Consider the following 20,592-nt stretch of genomic DNA (forward strand, 5'->3'; position numbering starts at 1 on the left):
TTACATAGTTTATTCTAATTAATTGAAGGAGAGCTCATAAATATTTTATCAACATGGGAATATGATTAAAAACTCAAGAATTTTTCCCTCGATTTTTTTTAAATTTTATAGCCTTAATTTTTGGCTTGTGCTCAGATGTATGCAGATGAAGTCATAGGATAAAGTCCCTTGCTATGTTCCCTCTTGACCTGATGCTTAGCATCTGGGTTGGTTGAGGCATTTATTCCTCCACTTTTTTTTCCCTTTGGGGTCAGGATTTTGAAGTCATTTTGAAGGCTTCCCAAAGGAAGAAAGGAAATTGGCAGGCTTTTTTTCTCCTTACTGAGTGGATACATTAGTGGATACTAGATGTCACTGCCAGATGTGGTATTTCTGTCTGCCTCATCTGAAATATACATTCTACAAGGATGGGTACTTCATTTGTTTTGTTGGCTGTCTATCCACAGCATCAAAAACAGCACCCAGAACAAAGGTAGTGCTCAGTAAATGCTTATAAGATAAATGAGAATAGACCCACATTTCCCAAAATTTGCTCCCCTGAAGACTACTTCTGAAAGATAAATGAGTGTACTGAATGATGATTTGATATATACATACATCACAAAAGAATCCTCCATGTATGCTTATTTTAATAAACATTAATGATATAATTAATTATATAATTATAATTACATAATATAATTATATAATTATAATTAATTATTAATGACCTATAATAATAGGTCATTGACCTATGTGTTCATTAACACATCCATCACCTGACATATTTATTGTATGTGTGTGAGAATATTACATTTCTATTTTCTTAGCAAATTTCAATTATACAGTACAGCATAACCAACTATAGTCAGTATGTTTTGCATTAGCTCTTCAGACCTTATTCATCTGAAAATGTTCACTCTTATCAAGCTCTCCCTGTTCCCCCATCCCTCAGATCCCAGCAACCACTTTTCTACTCTGTTCCTGTGCACCAAACAAAAAAAAGTCAAACTCATAGAAATATAGTTTCTTGAGTGAAAGAATTCCAAGAGAACAGAATGTGTAATGTTACCCATTTTTAAATTGACCAGGAGCTTTTTTTTCCCTAGTGGATGTCTCATGAGACTAGTGTTCTGCAGAACATACATTGGGCAATGCTGCTGCTCTATGTCTTTGGGGCTTTGGAAAAAAAATTTTAACTTTAAGCACTTGACTGCAGTCAGACAGGTCCCTCAGGTCATGTACATCACCATCACCAAGTCATAATACAAGGCCCCATCTTGGTCAATTGATTGATTCACACTTAACTCCATTCAATCTCTTCTGGTTCCTGTATATGATACCATATCAATATGTTAAGTGTGCATATTTTTGTTCATATGCATTATTATGTTGGGCTTGAAAAGAAGTGGAAGAGATATGGAAAGAAGTAATACCTCTGAATATTCCTTTTTGTATATAGACTATCTGAAGCTTTTAATTTTTTACAAAAAAAAAGAGAGGAAAGAAGGAAGGAAGGAAGGAAAGCAGGAAGAAAGGAAGGAGGAAAGAAAAAGAAAAGAAGAGAAAAGAAGATGGAAGAAGATTAAAACTTAAAGCAAACCTAACCACATAAATTCAATTTTATTTGAAATGAATGTCATAACTACTCTTAAGTGACATAGAGGGTTACAATTATTAAGGAGGGCACAGGATGAGATGAGCACTAGGTGTTATATGACATGTTGGCAAACTGAATTAAAATTTAAAAAAAATAACATGGAAAGAGAGAAAGGAAGAGAAGAAGTGAAGAAGGAAAGAAGGAAGGAAGGAAGGAAGGAAGGAAGGAAGGAAGGAAGGAAGGAAGGAAGGAAAAGCTAATCCAAGTAACTATATACTTTCAGTGTGTGTCAGAATAGGGTAGGATGGAGTGGGCTGAGGGCAAGAATTGCAAACAAATCCTGAGCAGTTTTTAATAAATGTTGTTCTTTGTAATGGTAGGGGCCAAGCAATTATGAAACTCTTTTAGACATATCATAAGATTGAGCAAATGAATAAATTTGGGAGCCAGGTGTTCCAGTGAGGAAGGTACATAAAGACATGAAATGAGGGGCACCTGGGTGGCTCTGACTCTTGGTTTCAGCTTATTCCATGATCTCAGGGTCATCAGATCAAACCCCATGTCAGTGTGGAGCCTGCTTGAGATTCTCTCTCTCCCTCTCCCTCTGTCCCTCCCCACCATTTGCACTCTCTATCTCTCCCTAAAATAAATAAGTAAAATCTTTTTTTAAAAAAATACATGAAATGGGGAAAGACAGAAAGAACCCTGTGGTTTGGAAATTGACGATATTGATGGAAATTCATGATTTCAAAGATATGTATATGAATGTGTATATGTGTATATGCATGTATATGTGTACATGTTTACATATATATACACACATACATATGTACAATATGAGCACTGGTATATAAACGTGTGGTTACATGCGTATAATTCCTAGCTCTGTACATTGAGAAGGCCAAATGCCACACTCCAGAAGCAATGAGCACGCCTAGTGCTTGGAGCCAGGTAGCTAAATAACTCCCCACTGAAAGGAACCAGGAATTCTTAAAGCAATGACTGATACCAGGGCTTGGATGAGCCTGGCACATCTTATTATGTGAGAAAGTAAGTACTCAAAGAATTGATGGCAAAATTTCTAAGAACATTGAAGCTAGCTTAATGCCCCCACTAGCCAAATATGAGACAATTTCAGCACCAAAATAATTAAATATAGTAATCAATTAAAAACCACTTTGGAAAAAAGAAGGAATTTACTATTCCATATTGATAGCAGATAGGAATGAATGAATGAATGGAAAGAGAAGGTTCTTGCTGATAGCATAATGCCATGTGCTGCTAATAAATCTGGAAGCAGCACTGGGTTAGAAAAACCAGAATTTTTGCACTCATTTACAAATTGGATTTATGAATGTATACTAAAATCTAAAGGGATAATGTGGTGAGGAGAAGAATATATACATGCTCTTGAAGTATCTCCCACAGATTGTTTGCATGCTGCAAGGGTAAAAATATCGGTTGTATAGTGGAGAAATCAGACAGCACCTTGACAAAGTGATAAAAATTAACACTCCCAAACACAGGCAGATGAGTGTCCTGCCTCCCACTGTGATACCTGAGACACTACCTATGCAGTGCTCTGGACAAGAATGTATAGCTTAAATCTAATGATAAGGAAAACTTAGACAAAGTCCAAATGAGGAGCATTCTATTAATGGGATCCCTGGGTGGCTCAGTGGTTTAGCGCCGCCTTCAGCCCAGGGTGTGATCCTGGAGTCCCTGGATCGAGTCCCAATCAGGCTCCGTGCATGGAGCCTGCTTCTCCCTCTGCCTCTCTCTCTCTCTGTCTTTCATGAATAAATAAATAAAATCTTTAAAACACACACATGTTAGAGGACTGTAGTTTATGAGGCGATGGGGAGGTTGTTTACTTGTTTGTTTCTTTTTGCCTTTTGAGCCCCCTTCACCCATACCTATCCACCACCACCACCCCAGCTCTGACAACCACCAATCTGTTCTGTGCATCTATGAGCTTGTTTTTTCTTTTCCTTTCTAAATTCCACATGTAAGAGAGATCATACAGTATTTGTATTTCTGTCTGACTTATTTCACTTACCATCACGGGACCCTAAAATCCCATCCATGTTGAAGCAAGTGACAAGACTTCTTTCTTTTGGGAGGCTAAATAATACTCTGTGTGTGTGTGTGTGTGTGTGTGTGTGTGTGTGTGTGTGTGTATACCACAATTTATCCATTTATCCACCAGTGGATATTTAGTATTTTCCATATCTTAGCTACTATAAATAATGATGCAGTGAATATGGAGGTGTGTATATCTTTTTTGAGTTAATGTTTTCAGTTTTCTTTAGGTAAATAATCAGAAGTGAAATTGCTGGATCCTCTGATAGGTTTGTTTTTAATTTTTTGAGGAACCTCCATACTGTTTTCCATAGTCACCGCACCAATTTACATTCTCACCAACAGTTCACAAGGTTCCCTTTTCTCCACATACTTACAACACTTGTTATGTCTTGGTTTTTTTTATAATAGCTATTCTAACAGATGTGAGCTGTTATCTCATTGTGGTTTTGATTTGCATTTTCCTCATGATTATGATGTTAAGCATCTTTTCATGTACCTGTTGGCCATCTGTATGTCTCCTTTGGGAAAATGTCTATTCAGATCTTCTATGCATGTTACTCAAATTGTTTTTGGGTTTTTGTTTTTGTTTTTGCTATTGAGTTGTATAATTCTTTATTATATGTTTTGCATATTAATGTCTTAGCAGATATACCTCTTGCAAATACTTTATCTCATTCAGTAGCTTGTCTTTTTATTTTGTTGATGGTTTCCTCTGTTGTGATGAAGCTTTTTAATATGAGATTATCCCATTTGTTTATTTTTGCTCTTGTTGCTTTTCCTTTTGGTGTCAAATTCCAAAACTCATTGCTATGACCTATGTCAAGAGGGTTAGTGCCTATGTTTTCTTCTAGGAGTTTTAAGTTTTCAGCTCTTACATTCAAATCTTTAACTCATATTGAGTTAATTTTTATGTATAGCATGAGAAGAGATTCATTCTTTGGCATGTGGCTGTACAGTTTTACCAGCACCATTTCTTGAAGAGACTGTGCTTTCCCCATTGTATATTCTTGACTCCTTTGTTGTAAATTAATTGATCATATATACATGGTTTTATTTCTGGCTATTTTGTTCCCTTAATCCATGCGTCTTTTTGTGTCAATACCATTCTGTTTAAATTACCATAAGTTTGTGGTATGGTTTGAGTCAGGAAGCCTGGTGCCTCTTTCTTCATTCTTCTTTCTCAATGTTACTTTAACTATTTGAGTTTTGCATGTATGTGTGTGGTTCCATGCAAATTTTAGGATTACCTGTTCTATTTCTTTGAAAAATGTCATTGGAATTTTTATAGGAATTGCAGTGAATCTGTAAATTGCTTTGGCTAGTATGGACATTTTAATAATACTGAATCTTCCAACACATGAGCATGTAATATCTTTCCATTTATTTATATCATCTTCAATCTCTTTCATCAAGGTCTTAAGTAGGATTCATTGCAGGGATGCAAGGATGGTTCTACACTTGTAAATCAGTCAGTGTGATATGCCACATTAACAAGATGAAGAATAAAAATCGTATGATAATCTCAATAGGTATAGGAAAAACATTTGATCATTTATTCATGACAAAAATTCAACAAAGTGGATATAGAGGGAATGTATCTCAGCATAATAAAGGCCATACATGACAAGCCTGCAGGTAACAGCACACTCAGTGGTGAAAATTTGAAAGCCTTTCTTCTAAGATGAAGAACAAGGCAAGGATGCCCACTTTCACCATTTCTATTCAACATAGTATCAGAAGTCTTGGGCAGAACAATTAGGTAAGTAAAATAAATAAAAACCATCCATATGGGAAGGAAGGAAGAAGTAAAACTGTCAGTATATATATATAGAAAACCCTAAAGATTCCACCAAAAAAGTTAAGACTAATAAGTGAATTTAGTAAAGATGCAGCATAGAAAATCAACACATAAAGATCTGTTGTATTTATATACATTATAATAATTATCAAAAAATTTTAAAAATTCCATTTATAGTTTAAATGAAAAAGAATAAAATATGTAGTAATAACTTGAACCCAGGAGGTGAAATTCCGGTATATTGAAAATCACAGGACTATAGATTTTTCTTATACTATGAACATTATAAAAGAACAAAGAAAGGCTGTGGAAATGTTCCATATTAAAGAAGGCAAAGAAGGCATCTGGGTGGCTCAGTTGGTTGAATAGCTGACTTCGGCTCAGGTCATGACCTCAGGGTGCTGGGATCCAGGCCCCCATCAGGATCCCTGCTCTGAGGGGAGTCTGCTGTTTCCTCTGCCCCTTCCCCCAACTCATGCTCACACTCTTTTTCTTTCAAATAAATAAATGAAATATTTTTAAAAAAACATAAAAATAAAGGAGGTGAAGAGACATGAGAATGAAATGCAATACTTGACTCTAGACTGAGTCCTGTGTGAAAAAGGAAAAATGTGATATATAAGGTAATCTAATATGCTTGGAATATAATAAAATTATATCAATATAAATTTATGAAATTGATAACTTATATAAGAGGTTGTGTAAAGTTATGTAAGAGGATATTTCTATTTTCAGGAAATACATGGTGAAATATTTTTTAGGTAAATGTCCATGACAAGTATAAATTATGCTAAAATTATTGAGAAAAAGAAAAAGAAAATGTTAAAGAAAAAGGAAGAAAGAGAGGCACCTGGTTCAGTTGGTTAAGTGTCTGACTCTTGATTTCTGCTGAGGTCATGATCTCAGGGTTGTGGGGGAGCCCTCATTCCCCCACATCAGGCTCCATGCTCAGTCTGCTAGTCCCTCTCCCTCTTCCTCTTTCCCTGCCCCTCTCGTGTTCTCTCCCAAATAAATAAATAAATAAATAAATAAATAAAAATAAATAGGTTTTTTTTTTTTTTTTTTTTAAAGAGAAGGAGCAAGAGAGAGCACGTGTGCCAATGATAGAAGAAAAGAAATAAAATATGAACAGGTGAACCTGGATAAGGGTCTCTGGGTATTCTTTATATTATTCTTATTTAAAAATACTCTATTTATGTTATACTGTTCTATATTAGTCTATCTGTACTGTTCTTATTTTAAATCATTGCCAAGTAAAATTCTTAAGATTAAAAGGAATATATTTCTTTAAGGAATTGTCCTTTTAGAATGGTGATAATATTTAAGCTGGGCGATGGCTGTATTAAAGGTTCAATATTCCATTCTGTTTGTCTATGTTTGAAATTTTTCATAATAAAGAGATTTTTCATTTTTCGGGAATGGTGTGACTTGTTGCTGATTTTTGTTTAAGTGGCTGATTTCATGTGTTGCCCATGGGCTATTTAGAAGGGTAATACTTGTGAGATGTCATAAAAGTGACATCTTTATACAAGACAAGTAAGTGCCCATACCACACCCAACATGCTTTCAAAACTGCACTGTGCACAGTCTCCTGTGCTCATCTAGTCCAACACTGGGACTCTTTTTTTTTTGTTTTTGTCTCATTGAGCCCATTCAAACTTTCTCTCCCTCTCTCCCTCCCTGCCTTCCTGTCTGTCTCTCTCTGAAATTTAAAGACATTTGTTCTTCTTCACAGTGCATGGTGATGTCATAAATTAAGATACCTTCTGATTTTCTCTTTTCCATGTTGTTTTCTCAGTTTTTCTAGGATTTTCCATCTTTTTAAATCACTTGTTAACTATTACCGTACACTACTACAGCATAACTGTGCTTCTCAAAACACCTTCACATACAGAATTTCACATCATTTGTAACCATCTGTATATATATATATAACAGATATACAAACATGTCAATTTGACTAACAGAGAACATGAAGAGGTGGTTGGTAAGTCCAATGTCACCAGGAGAAGAAATTAGAAACCAGCCTGTTTTCCTCTATACTATACACTGGCTGAAGTAAGCTATATCATGGAGTCTGAGACAAATGGCAAAATTATTTATGGTCCATGACTATTAATAATTCTGGTAAGCTTTTAAATAACAACACTAAGGCTTATTTTGGGTTATGGTCCACTCTGACAACCATGTCTTTTTCTGCTGTAACTATGCATAGCCCAGCTTTGCCAGTCTTGGAGCTACATCTTTTGCATTTGTCCATATTGACTTCAATTCCATATGAAATATTTACATATGTTTATCACTTTGTCATCATTTAGCATGGCATCTGTTTGCCAAAAATGAGTCAGGTCTCAGCCACAGCAGCTTGTCAGAGTGGTGTATATAAAAGGAAGACAGAACTGCCTTTTTGGTGGGTTCCCTTAAAAGTGGGTTGTTTTATTAATTATTACCTTATATTTCATTATTTCACAGTCTCAAATATGTTTTTGCATGTTTCTCCTCATTTCCTCATTTCAGACTTATGACAACCCTGGAAATCATCTTTTATTATCCTAATCGGTTAATGTGGTGACTGTGAAATCAAAATCTTGGAAAGTGGGGCACCTGTGTGGCTCTCAGGTTGTGATCCCAGGGTCCTGGGATGGAGTCCCACATCAGGCTCCCCAGAGGGAGCCTATTTCTCCCTCTGCCTATGTCTCTGTCTCTCTGTGTGTCTCATGATAAAAAAATAAAATCTTGGGGCAGCCTTTCAGCCCGGGACCTGATCCTTGAGACCCAGGATCGATTGAGTCCCATGTCAGACTCCCTGCATGGATCCTGCTTCTCCCTCTGGCTGTGTCTCTGCCTCTCTCTCTCTCTCCCTCCCTCTCTCCTTCTCTGTATCTGTCATGAATAAATAAATAAAATAAAATAAAATAAAATAAATAAAATAGAATCTTAAAAAAAAATCTTGGAAAGTGAAATGATTTGGGAAAGGTCACAAGGCTGAGAGGAGAATGACCCATGTCTCCTGATTCTTAGATTTGCGGTCTTTTTATCAAACATTCTAAGTCACATCATTAAAATAAATGCTAAGATGTGATGGCTTTTCAAAGATGCTAAAAAAACTGATTTTATAATTAAAATAACTGCTACCATTTAGCATTTAAGTATTAATTTAAATATATAAAAGAATATTACACAGAATGCATTCTGCGGCTTCCTGAAATCAACAAAGTGTCAAAGTCCCAAGAGGCAGCAGGTAACCCCTTATTCAAAAAAAAGGTAGCTGAACTGGTTCTCTGACACTCACTCCCCTACCACCCTATCTTTTCCTGCCTCTACCTCCCAGTATAGGGCTCACTGACAAGATTTTTAAAGGGGTTTCACATATGACCCCTAAATTTGGTAGCATATGTGAAACAAGAAGCTGATATTCAATTCCTATTTGAAGTTTTCTGAAGATGGGAGAGGAGGCTGGCTGGACCCAACCACACAATATGGAGAGGGAAGAGTAGCAGTGGGAATAGCCTGCTCATTTAGCATGGCAAGGTTTCCACGCACCAAATAACTTGGTGACCTGGCTCAAACCATCCTGATGGGGCCACACCAAAGATTGCTCCATGAGTGGAACAGGGAAAGCCATCAAAAAAAAGGCTGTATGTGGGTCACAGAGGCCGCAGCTCATCAGTATCACCAAATCTTCCACCAATGGGAACTGAGCATTTTCACTAATTGCCCTGAATGTCCCTGTCTTAAAGTCAGTTCCCTAAAAGCAGATATTGAGACAAAGATTCAAATACAGGGATGGAGAGGTCCCAAGAGAAACCTATAAAGGAGGAAACAATCGAGAATAGGGACAGGAAAAGAGTCAAGCTAGGCAAGACAGGTAAGTCTAACCTTGGCGTAAACCATCAATGGAGGTGAGCTCTGTAGCATAAACTACCCAGCAGAATTGTTCTCTCATGAGGCAGAGGGCTACCCTTCTTTTATCCCTACATCAATTAGTCAATGACTATTGGCAAATGGAATGAGAAGGCAGGCTTAACCAAGGACATTTCTCAGGAGAAACCGAAATGAGGTTTTGGCAGCAGCTCTGGGCCATTCAGTGCTCAAAGTAACCAGAGGGTGTGTTCACTGCCCCAGTAAAGGGATCCAGGTAGGGAGGCAGCAGTATCCACTACACTCTCCTCTTCCTCCAAAGAGAATGTTCTCAGTATGTTCCAGGAGGTATTTCAGAGACTTTGAACTCCAGTTACTCATTAGAGCCACCTGCTCATAATATACGTTTTTTTTTTCCTTTTCTTTTTTTCTTTTCTTTTCTCTTCTTTCTTCTCTCTTTCCCAATTTTTTCACTTGTACTACCTGGAGCCACTTTCCAGATAGACTAACAGCACCGAAATTCTTGTGTCAAGGTCATTTCGTGAGGGAAACTCGAACTCAGATAATTACCAAGGTGAAATTATTCTTATCGCTAACTGTTACTTAAGGTCATGGGCTCCAACTCAGTAGCCTTTAAGTAGCAAGGAATTAAAAACTGTAGTTGGGGGGAAAAAAGAATAAAGCTCTTTCCTGCTTGTACCTCCGTGAAATATAAGTTGTTTAATAAATCAATACCCATGTATTATGTAATCCTCATAGCAACTTTCTGAGGTAAGTGGAATTATCTCCACTTTACAGATGAGAAAACAGGGGTTCATAGGAGGGAGAGAAGTGTGTGGTCCCATGTCTGTCAGCTGAGATTAAAATTCAAGTAATCTTACTGATTCTACAGCCAGTGTTCTTACTGGCTAAATCATATCACCTTCCTTAAGATTTTAGAAACATGACACAGATATTCGTATGCTCATTTCTAAAATTAAATATAGGGCAAAAATAAATTAATTAAATCAAATATAGTGCTCCTAAAGCAACTCTTGAGACAATGGTAGTGGGAAGTACACTTTTTCATATGACGAAGGGGGACATTTTTCCTTTTCTAACATAGCCAGGAGATAAAAAGGCCAGATAGCATGTTCTGTTTTTAAACTGACAACATTATTGATATTTTTCAAATTATTACAAGAAAGACCCAGCATTCACATGTTTTATTTAAGGCACTTCCTGCATTGTTGGAACATTACATTATTTATGTCAAAAATGGTATATTGGATGAACATTTATTCACCCAATAACATTTATTAGTTACAACCAAGCTGTTTTAAGACCAGAATAAAAGACTGGAAAAAAAGCAGAGAAATAAACCAGTGTCTTATTTCCCTGGCACTCGCTCTGACATGTAGAGATCCTGTTCAAGTTATAAACTACATTACCCACGTTTTCTCTATAGGATCAACACTACTCCCTAGGTGGCTGGCTACTAGGAATGACTATTAAATCTGCCAGGTAAGTAAGAAGGTGTTGAGCACAGTTTCATGTAGGAGACCATGTTATATGGTTACAAGGGTACAATTGCTGGTATCAGACAGTCTTTGGTGTAAATGAGGCCTCGACACTTACTAGCTATGCAATCTTAAACTCTTTATGTTTCTTAAGACACAGTTTTCCCCAAATGAAAACTGGAGACAATAATAGTTGTTCCTTAATAGGATCTGGGAGGAATTAAATGTATCATGAAGACAAAGAGGTTACATGTATCTGACCACAAAGTGAGTACTCACTAAATGTTTTTCTGATTAGAAGAGAGTAGAAGGAGGGTATTCTGATGAAAACAAATACAGTTCATTTTGCAAAGCTTGGGTCTATGCAGTTCCAGTCCCGGGCATACCATACTTTCCTGGAGGCCAGCGGCTAAATGGCACGCACAAATTCACTGTGCAATGCACATTGGGTTGACTGTATTTCTAACATTGTTTATCTGGAATGATGTCACTTATAACATCTCCCTATGTGGTGCCTTTTGGGGATTAACCCTCTCCCCTGGAAAAGCAGCAAAGGTAGAAAGAATTACAAATAGTGGAGAAAGAATATATGTCGATTCAAAGTGCTGTAAACCTCCATTACCATGGTTCCAGAATGACAGCATAAGTCACAGGAAGGGAAGCATCAAATGAATTACACAGGCCTTCCCCAAGAAGTGGTAATAAAACAGTGGAGCACCATTTGCCATCCCATATTTCATGTGTGCCCGATAAATTCAACTCAAGAATTTTATCTTCATTTTTCCCCATTTTAAGTCTCATTCTTATTGCCCCTGCCATGTGACTCTGCGTTTTATTTTTTCATTTGAGGTATAATTATTGAGTGCCTTTGTTGTTCCATAGAAGGCCATTGTCAAGCTATAAGTGCAAGCTACGGTTATTTCCACAGAAACCTCACAAAATTACATTGTTTCCTATTATAAAAGAAGGATAACAGAAAGCCAGGTTTATTTATTTTTTTTTTTAAATTTTTATTTATTTATGATAGTCACAGAGAGAGAGAGAGGCACAGAGACACAGGCAGAGGGAGAAGCAGGCTCCATGCACCGGGAGCCCGACGTGGGATTCGATCCCGGGTCTCCAGGATCGCGCCCTGGGCCAAAGGCAGGCGCCAAACCGCTGCGCCACCCAGGGATCCCGAAAGCCAGGTTTAAAAAAAAAAAAAGTTTATTAAGCACCATTGGCACTCTCTAGCCAATGCCATTATTTTACGTAAATTAAGAGTAAATGTTAAATGATTTCATGGTTGCACTTGCAAAATGTTAATACTATAACAAAAAGGACATATAGCAGAACTTCAATAAATGATAGCATAATAAGAATATTATTATTATAACTACGATTATTATCTGTGTACCTAGCCACTGTACCTCTACCACCTATTCCCCAACTCTTCTCCTGCCCCCTACAGTCAGTAATGAGTCACCATAGATAGAAAGGTCATTAAGAGTAAGTGAAAATGGCAGTTGAGGGTCCTTAGAGTAATGGCAATGTGGAAATTATTAATATTTCTTGGATCAGTTTCATGGAGTAGTCTAATAAATGCATGTGATTAACTCCCGATGATGACCTAAGCTCCCTCATTTATAAATTAGAAATAAAATAACTCCTTTGCAGGTTTAACTTTGCACATAATGTATATAATTTATCTAGCACAGCTTCTGGCACATAGTAGACACTCAACAATAGTGGCTGTAATTGTAAGTATTATAATTAATAATAAATGCTCACTGTTTCCAGGATGAAAACAATGATTAAAATCTATTTTTATTCCCCAAAGTCCCTCTGATAGGATGTGATGAATGAAGTGTGATACTTTCTTTCTCAATATCCTCACCTCCCTTTGCAACCCATCTCATTCTGTTCACACTAGCTGTCCTAGGACATCAAGGCAGGTCCAGGAAAGCTAACAACCTCAAGGAGAGCATTCAGTAACTCTAGGTGGAGTATGCTATAAGCAGCCATAAGTACACAAGAATCCAGGCATAAAGTGGGCTGTTCAACTCATAGTCAATTAGACCTCTGATTCTTTATATTTCCCCCTTAATCCCCATGGCTTTGGTTTTAAGCAGAGCTGGGTCACGTGGAATTTTAACAAAGCCTTCTGAAAATCCAAAAGAACTATACTCTGTGTTATTATGTAGCCTCTTTTATGACCTTATTATATGAGGGGTTTAGTTAAACAGGATTTTCTTTTCTCCAAATTAGCACAGAACATACTTTACATTTTTTATGTCCCAGCAAGGTTTCTAAAATCCTTCCCACATTGTGATTCATTTAGCCCAATTAGAATTCCATAAACAAAAGGTAAACCACAATTTAAAAGAAAAAAAAGAGAGAGAAACCAGGAATGTAAAATGGTACAGCCACTCTGGAAAAGAGCTCGGCAGTTTCTTTAAAAAGCTATCCATGCAACTACCATACATCCAGCAGCCATACTCCTGTGGAATTTTCCCAGGGAAATGAGAATTTGTATTTACCCACAAAAACCTGTACATGAACATTCACAGTAGTTTTATCTGTAATAGCTAAGTACTGGAATCAGCCCAGATGGCCCTCAGCAGGTGAATGGTTAAACAAACTGTGGCACATCCATGCCATGGAATACGACTCAGCAATAAAAGAGACAAACCACTGATATAAGCAACAATCCAACTGACTCTCAGGGAATTATGTTGAGTAAAACAAGGATACATACAGGTTGTTCCATTTTTGTAACATTCTTAAAATGACAGATTTTTAAAATGGAGGACAGATTAGTGGTGTCTAGGGTTGGGAGCAGCAATAGGGGTAGGAGGTAGCGGTGGGGAGAGTGGAGTGGTAGGATAACAAGAGGGAGCAGAAATGACTAGAAGAGAGTAACCTAAGAGAACCTTGTGGTGTTGAGACCTTCAGTATGGTGACTGTGATGGTGAATACAAGAACCTAAACCCAGGACAAAATTGCATAGAACACACAAATGAACATAAATAAAATGGGAAATCTGAACAATGCTACGGAATTGTATCAGTGCCAAAATCTTAGTCATCATACCATACTATAATTTTGCAAACTGTTACAATTGGTGCATGGCACGTGCATGAAATCTTCCTGTATTATTTCTTACAATTGAGTCTTAGTCTATAATAACACGTAAAATATTTTTTAATTAGAAAAAAAATGAGTGAAAAAAAAACGAAATTAAATGTAGCCTCTAAGAAAAAAAATAAAAACTTGACATAATGTCAGTGTTGAAAGGAAATTATACACTTCAAACCCCTAGAAAAATCTTGAATTATTAGCTAGTGATTGTTTTCCTTCTATTTACTTGAGCCAAGAGAGAACTGGCCACCTTTTGAGGTAATCAGTAGTAGTGTTCCTCAATTTGAAAAATTCTTCCTAAAATTGAAAATGGAATCTCTTTTAAAGAAGCTGTATCCTTTGGTCCAACAAAAAAATTCTAAAACCCCCCAAAACATGGGGTAACCCCTCAAAATTTATAAAAGAGAGGGTTTGCATTTGATTTTCTTTATGATAAATATTCTCAGTCATTTTTTTTCTCATATATCATGCTTCTGTGGGTCTTCCCATTCTATTTAGGTCTTCTCTAAGCACATTCCAATGTCATGGGGTTTTTCTTACAGTGATTGTAGTATTCTAAGTGTGGTATAAACAGCATACAGTAGAGAGACTATGAATGCCAAGGTTGAGGATAGAAAGCAGGAGAAGGGAAATAGGTGTAGTTTTAAAAGGGCACCAAAACTAGGGATCTTCATGGTGCTGGATGCAGTAGCTTGACTGCATCGAAGTTAATATCTCGGTTGTGATACTGGACAGTTTTGCAAGAGTTTACTATTTGGAGAAACAGAGCAAAGGATATACAAGATCTCTCTCTATTGTTTCTTAAAACTATATGTAAATCTAAGGTTATCTAAAAATAAAAAGTTCATCTAAAACAAGAAGGTGGGTGGACAGACCTACCTCAACTTCTAAGTGCTCATAAAAGGCTGAATTCTCATAAAAATGAAATGAAGCAAACCAAAACTAACCAGATTCCAACCAACTCTGGGTGGGTCCCAATAAGATGTTAATATCAGTGAGCAAATATGAATGAAGTGGTTTATGCTTGGCCCCATACTGTATACCAGAAAACAATTAATATATGACCTCTGGTATTTGAATAATTGAAGAAGTACAGATATTTATAGTGTGCATTTGGAGAAATATAGCATTGTTCTCATGCTTTGGCTTTCCAAAATTTACATGCCAAAAATCTTGGTGTTTTCCTTGATTAATCTTTCTTTTACATCTCATGCCCAATCTATCAATAAATTCTGTTGCCTTTGCCTTCAAAAATATCTCCATAACATGACCACTCTTTCATCAACTCTACTGCTACCATCATCTCTCACATAGAGTATGAGCCTTATAGCCTCATAAATGGCTTCTACAGCCTCCCTGTTCCTCTACAGCCTATTTTAACACAGCAGCTAGAATGATCCTTTAAGACATAAGTCAGATTATGATATCTCTCTCCTTAAAAACCTCTCAACAGCTTCCAAACACAAAGGAGCTCAACCACGGAAGAAGTCAAAACTCTTGACAACACTTTCCATGTCCTGCATGATCTGACTCCTCTTGTACGTCTCTGATCTTGTGTCTGCTACTTTCCCTTCCCTCCATCCATAAGCTCCAACCTTGCTGGTCTCTTTGCTACTGTTCAAATATGCCAGTCAAACCCATGCCATGGGGCCTCTGCACTGGCTTTTCTTCTATCTTAGGGATGCTGTTCCCTAAGATATCCACATGACTAACTCCCACACTACTTAGGGGTTTGCTTAAATATCATCTTACCAGAAATTCCTTGTTCCTTTCCCTACTTATGTTTTCAACAGAACTTATGTCATCTGTAAATTATTTATGTTATTTCATTTGTCAGTCTCCTTCATTAAGTGTGAATTTTGTTCACGACATAATAGGAATATTGCCTATGATATAGAAGGCAGCCTGTATTTATTGAATAAACTAACTAAAAATCTGCAGTGAATGAATACAGCATTTTCATAACAGGAAATATTGGTTAAATTTTTGATAAAATTCTATTCTTTCAGGTCTAAACAACATCCCCCCCCATCCTGCCTGTTCCTTTTCATAATGTACAACTCCCTCACCAAATTCATAAACTCCTCCACAACACCCACTGCATTATTTTTGTTCTAATTGCTCCATATATGGTTTGTGTTCTCAAGTAAATTAGAAGCTCAAGAGTAAGAGCTGTGTTCTAGTTTTTCAATCCTCCCCCATTACTGGCAGAGAACAAAGCACGCTGAAGGTATTCCAGAGATAAATACTTCTCCACTCATTTCCATCCCTGGATTTCATGATCCCTCCTGTACTGTTCTCACTTTAATATCTATTTTATAATGCATTTTAATCCTAGAATGATTATGTCTTTTTTTCAAATGTAATTGAGTGCCAATAGCCATCTTGCTGGCTCAAGATTTTCCACTGATGTGATTAACCATATAACCTTGTACACACACCCCATTCACATTCCCCAGCAGAAGACTCTATCACCTCGCCCTTGTCATTAGTTGACTTGGGAGGTAAAGCATGTTGCCAAGAATATTTGTCACAAAATAAAAAGAGATTTCAAGGGGAAGTTCATCATCAAAGAAGGGGAAAATATTTTGTAGCTTACAGAAACAAGAAAAGGTTTCGATGAAATCCTCCTGGCTGTGGAGATTTACCTTGGCATGCATAATGACTGAAGCAACCATTTCCACTAGACTTTAGAAATGCAGATTCAGAGAATTCATTTTAGAGCATAACGGAAATTTAGCTTTTTATCTGACTGTTCCTATCCTTAAATGTCACTCTGAGTTTAAAGCTCTTGAACATTGTTTTATGTAGAGTCCTTCGAGATAACTCTGTAGGTTGCAGATTGCAGATTGGGTTTGAACAGCAATGAGTTTGAAGAAAAGGATGAATGCAATAAGCACTGTAGGGAATGAAAATTTATACAGGAGACTATACTAATAGAAAACGGGGCAAGGGAGGAGAAACAAACCACATTTTTGTAAAAGATAATAAGTCACAATAAGTGCTGGGGATGCGGGAACCCTAAAAACCATTCATTTCACCTTCCTCAAGTAATGTAGGCAAGGAAGTCTGCCCAAAATAGTGAAATAAGTCGCTCAAGGTTGCACAGTGGCTAAGGACAGAAATGTTATTAGAATATAGCTCCCTTATCTCTCTCCCAGTTTATTTTAACATAGGGCTTCTCAGCCTTGGCACTACTAATATTTGGGGCCAGATAATTCTTTGTCATATGGACCTCTCCTGAGCATTTTAAGACATGTAGCAACATCCTCAGTCTCTTTCCAATCATGTCCTCCTCCCTAGTTGTGACAACTAAAAATGTCCCAGAGTTGCCAAACCTTTCCTGGAGGCAAAATCCCTTCCCCACTAATGATTGGTGGTGTCAAACCACTATTGAATATGATCAATGAGTGAGAATCACTGAGAGGTTTCTACTTCCAATGCAATGATCTAAGATTCTATGGCCAATAGGTATTCATGCTGGTCAAGATTCTGGCTGGTGAGACCTTCATCTGAAACTAATTTAAACAATGTGATAATACAAGAACAAAGCACAAAAGCCAGGTACTAGGCTGGATGGCACTAGATGACAACTAGGATCTCCCTCTTACTCCTTTTCTTGTTTCTCTCTGGCTGGCCTTATTTTCTCAGGCCATTCACCTGGGAGTGCACACAACCCCACAGAGCTGGAGTCACTGCTTTATAACTCAATGTCCATGGGAAAGGAAGAGTGATCCTGCTACACCCAGTCAAGAAAGTCCTGGATAGTGATTGGTCCAGAGTGAGTATTGCAGGTAACCTCTGGTAAGGGAATGGCAGCCCTGTTTTCACCAGAATGGGAGGTGAGGGATATTGATCAGCAGCGTAATAACAGGAATGATAATAAAACGCCCTCAACAGGGCTGTGAAAATCACTGGAAATAACTATTCTAATTTACACTACCATTTCCTTTAAATCCATTATATTTTACTAGCCAGGTTGGAGGTTCATTCAAACCAGATGGAAAGTTCATGTCTCTGGTGCCCAATTTCCTAGCAAGAGTAATTTTGCTTTTAACAAGGCCCATCCTAGCACTGACAGGGTCCAGAGTAAGATTACAAATCAAGGCCCATAGATCATATAGCTAAATATTTAAATCTCACCTAGCACACTAAATGTAAAACAAATGCATTCTTGCTTCTTACATCGACAAATATATTCTTGTAAAGACCCAGAAGATCAGATTTGACTTTAGAATTCTCAAAGTCCTTCGTGTTCTGAAGCAGAAAGTGGTAGCATGAGGAAGGCCATCCTCCAGCTCCCAAGCCCTAATCAGTATACTCACCCTTCTCTCACCCACGAAGTCCCCTTTCACACCCCACCCCATCAGCACTGCCTGCAAGTAATTGCCTTCAAATACTATGCAGGTTTAGGTCTGCTCTGCTGGCAGCATGGTCTATCCCGGGCAAGAGAGATTCAGTTAGGAGCTCATGCAGGCTCTGTAAATAGAATAAGGGCCATCTGGGCAGGGAGTTCTAGGTGAGGTACCAACAGCTTTTTCTAGACGAAGAGTGCATGACTCCATGGAGACACATCCCTCTAGCCACAAGAACTCTCCCCTTGTGGAGAGCCAGAGGTAGGCCTCTAAAACCTTGGGCCCAGAGGTTTCCTCTTACCAGGACCTAAGGGTGGTACTAGGTGGAACATGATATATGAGTTCTGAACAAAACTTCTGTCTTCTATAAAATAGAAATGAAAGGCAATGTGCTTGTGGGAAAAAAAATAGTTAAGGGTGCTTCAAATCTATTCAACTTCATAACCAAATTAATAAAACAACAACCACAACAATTGGTACCTTGGAAGAGAATTTGAACAACTTAATAAGGCAGCTCAATGAGACCGATGCTGGCTCGTGGGCAGAATCAGTACCCACAGAGAGTAGGGCTGCTGCTAAGGTGGGCACAGAAGGACGGGCAGCCTGTTACAAGACAAGAGCTCAGCAAGATCGAAGGGGAGGACATTGGATGTAGGCATTTATTTTTCATTTTCTTTAAAATGGAATTGAAAAAAAAGAAATAGAAAAAGAAAAAGAAGTGAGGCAAAATAAAATGAAATTGAGGTCTCTTGTATGCAGAGCATAGAACTGAAGATTTTTCCTGCTGCTGAAAAGGACAGTCCCTCCCATTGTTCTAGCTCCTCTTACGAAAGAAAAAGCACATATGACTCCAGCATTGCTTTCGTGTTTAAACTGACCTCATTCCCTGTTTACAACTGCATTTGAACTAATTAGCATTGTGGAAACACATGTAGTAGCAGGATAGACTCTATAGCTCATTTGTCCTTATTATTAAATTAACGATTTCTTTGATAATTATTGGAAGAATGAAATACGGTCTGTCACCCAGTTGAAATCACAATTTCATGCCACACTAATTTCTGTTCTTTGTTCAAAGCTTCATTCAAAGGCCACCTATTCCAGTGTGCTTTCTTACCTGTTACAGGTATAAAGTGAACCCATCTGCTCCTACAACATTTTTACATCTTCTCCCTACATGTCCTTTAAGTTATTTCTTAGAGCTGTGTTATCTCATTGAGGGCAAAGTTTTGGTTGTATTCATCTTTCTGTAGGTCTCTGTTACCTCATCCAGAGTCTTGCTATGGAAGGTGTTCAATAAATGCAAAAGCAAATAAATAAAATCTGAGATCTAGAAGCCCCAATCTTCTGCTCAAAATCAGTCTGGCATGATGAAAATTAGATGGTAATCCTGTCTCTATTATCTATTCACTCATGCCCGCCCTTGAGAATCTGAACGTGGTTGTAGAAAAATAGACAACAAAAATATAATACATATTGTATAATATAAATTATATATAATAAATATTAATATTGAGTGAGCTAATGCACATTAAGCACTTAGTTTCATGCTTTACTTTCTAAGATTACTATAATAAAAATAATTATTAATCATTATATAATTATTACATAATATATAGGCAATAGGCAATATTTGTTATATATAATTACTGTGCATTAGCTCACTCAATAACCATCCCAAATGTAAATGGCAATACCTCTATTTTATAATTGAAGAAGCTGATGCACAGAGAGGCTAAGTGACTTGTCCAAGATGGCAGAGTCAAGGCGAGGGGCCACACTGGCAAATCCTGTGAATGTCAATGCTTCATCTACAAGATCAAGACAAATATTTTCCCTGAAGACCTTACAGAACCATTGTGACGTTGATGTGAGCTGCAGAAAGCCTAAGAAAATATTAATTTCTTACCTTTGCAAAGAACATTAGAGGTTTTTAACGTGTTTTCCCATGCATCAAGCATTTAAAGCCCAAAGGGTCTCTGCAAATGTAAAGTATTATAAATCTCTTATGCTGTTTTTAATCCCTTACATGTTTTAGGCACTACAAGGTAATAATAGTATCAACAGCTAATATTAAAAAATGCTAAGCTCGGTGCTAAGAGCTTTACACTGATTGTCCTAATTTATACAGAAAAAAAAGAGGTTAGTATTCTTAATAACCCACTTTATAGGTAAGAAAGTATATGAAAATTAAGCAATTTGTATAATTCATTTTTAGTACATTAGCCTATCAAGATTTAAACTTATAACACTACTTAAAAATAACTTATTTCATAACAGAATTCATCCAAGATG

General features: G+C 37.2%; 1 long non-coding RNA gene across 5 annotated transcripts in view; it reads right to left on the reverse strand.

Annotated features, from left to right (window-relative positions):
* LOC140610016 (uncharacterized) overlaps positions 1-20,592 on the reverse strand; it is a 72,845-nt gene that overhangs the window by 2,747 nt on the left and 49,506 nt on the right. The gene's annotated exons all lie outside the window — the stretch shown is intronic.

The sequence above is a fragment of the Canis lupus genome, chromosome 19 (genome assembly GCF_048164855.1).
Source record: "Canis lupus baileyi chromosome 19, mCanLup2.hap1, whole genome shotgun sequence".
NCBI classification, from domain to species: domain Eukaryota; kingdom Metazoa; phylum Chordata; class Mammalia; order Carnivora; family Canidae; genus Canis; species Canis lupus.